Source organism: Musca autumnalis, unplaced genomic scaffold (assembly GCF_047663935.1).
Source record: "Musca autumnalis isolate F117 unplaced genomic scaffold, ASM4766393v1 scaffold_1, whole genome shotgun sequence".
NCBI classification, from domain to species: Eukaryota; Metazoa; Arthropoda; class Insecta; order Diptera; family Muscidae; genus Musca; species Musca autumnalis.
Window position 1 is genome coordinate 70299216 of NW_027411644.1, and position 3802 is coordinate 70303017.

At 29.5% G+C, this 3802-nt stretch overlaps 1 long non-coding RNA gene across 1 annotated transcript; it reads right to left on the reverse strand.

Annotated features, from left to right (window-relative positions):
- Positions 1-1126: 1126 nt before the first annotated feature.
- Positions 1127-3802, reverse strand: LOC141400872 (uncharacterized). Its single transcript, XR_012412214.1, has 3 exons — positions 2755-3802; positions 2386-2448; positions 1127-2202 (listed from the first exon to the last, which is right to left on the reverse strand). It is a non-coding gene; the product is annotated as an uncharacterized lncRNA (long non-coding RNA).

Sequence of the window (3802 nt, forward strand, 5' to 3'; positions counted from 1 at the left end):
GTTTTAATGATTTTTTATATTTCTATTTTTTTCAATATATTTATTCAATATATGCATGTAACTCAGTTTTGTGTATATTTGTTGGACGAATGTAATTATTCCAATTGTATTTAATTTTTATATACCAATCATATTATAGATTTAATTTGTAATGTATTTTTGGTTTTAATTTCTTTGTATATTTTGAATTTTTGTTTCTTTTTTCATTCAAATATCTTTATATATTATATGCCTAATTTGTAATATGTATTTGTAATTTCATAATAATTAAATTTTCTTTGTACAATTCATCCAGGAACTTGCGTGCTTGAGTTATTCAAAAAATAATTTTTGTTGAAAACAAAATTTAAACACAAATCCAATTTTTATGTTTTGTTTGTTTATGTATTTTTTTTTTTTTTCTTTAAATATTTTTTATTTTATTTTTGAAATCCTAACTTACAAAACCTAAACTAGTTCGTTATGAAACGTATCGCACATTGTTTTGTTTTTTTTTGTTTTATTTTAAATTTTTTTCTTTGATTTGAAAATCAATATGTATTTCAAACACACACCATCACATTTAATTAACCATTACAATCAATTATAATTTCTTGTTATTAATCAAGTTTTTAACTTATTACTTATCACATCAATATATCGTTTATTACACTTTCAAAATTTTTGGGGGAAACAAGTTTTATTATTCCCAATTTTAATATAAATCCTATTAAAATATAAAAAATAACATAAAATAAAAATTAAAACTGATGACAAATATTATATATGAACACAATCATTTATGACATAACCTCTAAAAGAAAAGAAAACAAAAAAATAATATTATTAATTTTCAAAATATATTTTATTCTCTCACCATTACCCAGATGTGCTTAAAATCAGTTTTATTGCATTTTGTGTTTTTTTTTTTGTTACGATTTCCATTGAAAGCGAAATTCGTTACTTACCATTCTTATAAAAAGACATTCTTTGACAGTCCTCAGGTGGCATTTTGTCAACTTTGAATACTTTTTAAAGTAAAACCCACAAATAAATTTGTCTATCAAAAGGAATAAACTCAAAATCTTACCAACAACAAAAATGACAAATAAAAACCCAAATTAAAATAAAACAAAATTTGCAAATATTTGTGTTTATGGTTTTTTTCTTGTTTCGATTTTTTTGTTTTGTTTATACATACTTTTGTATATAATTTTATTCCGAAAAAAATAATAATTAAGAAAATAATTTGTTGTTTTGAGGTTATGTTATAATTTCAAATAAAATATAAAAGAGTAGTATTGTTTTTGGGTGGGAGTAAGAGTAAGAGAGAGAGAAAAAAAGTCATTCCATAGACATTAGTTACTTGTTTTTCATTCCTAAAAACAAAACATTTTACAATACTAAAAAAAACTTCAGATAAAGAAAGAAAAATAAAGTTGGGGTCGCATAAAACACATTAAAATGTAAGAAAATATTGCCGCCATAAGAGACAAGTCAATAGTAAGAGTAATAATAATAATAATTAATTAATAAAAAAAATCAATAAAAATAATTAAAAATATATCACCTTTTTTAAAAAATGTATGTATTTTAGATAATTCTTATAAATATATAGCTTTAGGTATATATGTACGTTTTTTATAATATGTGTGGTTGGTATTGTTTGTAGTTCTCTTGTTTGTTTGTAATCCTAGCAAAAATTTTGTTATTATATACTTATTTTAAATTTTCTTTGTTTTATATGTGTGTTATTATAGAATTCACAATGTATGTAAACAAGTAGAATATAAATATATATAAGTGTAGGCATAGAAATTCACATTTGTATTTTATATGTATGTAAAGGGTGTACCTTAAAGCATGTAGATATATATATGGAAATGCGTGATGCAAAAATATGGACAATATGGATTTTGCATACTTTTTAATAATTTTAATAGAAAAATTCCAATTGGACATAAATTCGTTGAAAAATGTCGCTCTAACTTTTAAACAACTAAACTGAAGGGGTTCTGTTCTGACAGGATATTTTTTACCCTAAATGGGGACAAGAAATGCCAAATTTGGTATCAATCCGGGTGAGAAATAAGGCTAAAACCCTTAAAAGCTTAAATCTGACCGTCATATGAGTTCCAAAACAAAACTTAGACCTATGTACATTGACAAGATATTTTTTACACTCTGGAAAAAATGCGAATTACAATCCATACGAGTTAAGGCCTCGACACATAAGAAGCATGGCATTCTCGCTTAAGTCATATCTGGTAAATGACTAAAGACCAAGTTCGACCTAATTAAAATGTGATTCTGAAATCTTTTTATTAGGTCGAACTTGGTCTTTAGTCTTTTACCAGATATAACTTCAGCGAGAATGCCATGCTTCTTATGTGTTGAGGCCTTTACATTTTTGGATGAAAACATTAACAACATTGACGGTGTTTTTTTAGCAAATATGTTTTCCACCCTCTGAAACACAAAATGCCAATCTATAACCAATTTAAAACGACTTAAATCACTGTATTGACTACACCGAAACTTGGACCTATATTGATAGTTTTTTATGCAGGGATATATTCTTACTTTTGGGAACGCAAAATTCCAATGTGTAACCAATTCGCTAGGAAAATGCGACTTAAACCTTCAAAATTGCTTAAATTGGGTGGCTTCTGTCAATGGGGGCTATATCAAATAATCCCATCATATGGTTTAGATGTAACAAGTAAAAAAGTGTTAAGTTCGCTCGGGCCGAACTTTTTATACCATCCACCATACCGAAACGTGGACATATATCAAAAATGTTTGGTAGAGAAATTGTTTGACTCCTGGGAACCACAATTTCATCAAATTTAGCCGAAAATGTAGATAAAAGCTACTAATTACCTAAAGTCCGGTGGTACTGCTATATGGGGCTATATAAAAGTGTGAACCTATATTTTTAGTGGAGAAGTTTTGTGATCACTGGGAACCTCAAATGTCGAATTGCAGGTAGATCGGTCGAAAAATTTAGCTTCGATCCCCAAAATACCGAAAATCAGGAGATACCGCTATATGGGGGCTATACCACAATATGGACCTATGTTGACAGTTTTTGGTGGAGATGTTTTGTGACCACTAGGAACCTCAACTGTCAAATTACAGGCAGCTCGGTGTAAAATTTTTGCTAAAATCCTCAAAATACCGAAAATCGGAAGGTACCGCTATATGGGGGCTGTACCAAAACATGCACCTATGTTGACAGTTTTTGGTGGAGATGTTTTGTGGCCACAAGGAACCTCAACTGTCAAATTACAGGCAGTCCGGTGTAATTTTTTGCTAAAGTCCTCAAAAATACCGAAAATCGGGAGGTACCGCTATATGGGGGCTATACCACAATGTTGACAGTTTTTGGTGGAGATGTTTTGTGACCACTAGGAACCTCAACTGTCAAATTACAGGCAGTTCGGTGTAGAATTTTTGCTAAAATCCTCAAAATACCGAAAATCGGGAGGTACCGCTATATGGGGGCTATACCACAATATGGACCTATGTTGACAGTTTTTGGTGGAGATGTTTTGTGACCACTAGGAACCTCAACTGTCAAATTACAGGCAGTTCGGTGTAGAATTTTTGCTAAAATCCTCAAAATACCGAAAATCGGGAGGTACCGCTATATGGGGGCTATACCAAAACATTGACCTATGTTGACAATTTTTTGTGGATATGTTTTGTGACTACTAGGAACCTCAACTGTCAAATTACAGGCAGTTCGGCCAAAAATGTAGCTAAAATCACCAAAATACCGAAAATCGGGAGATACCGTTATATGGGAGCTATACCAAAA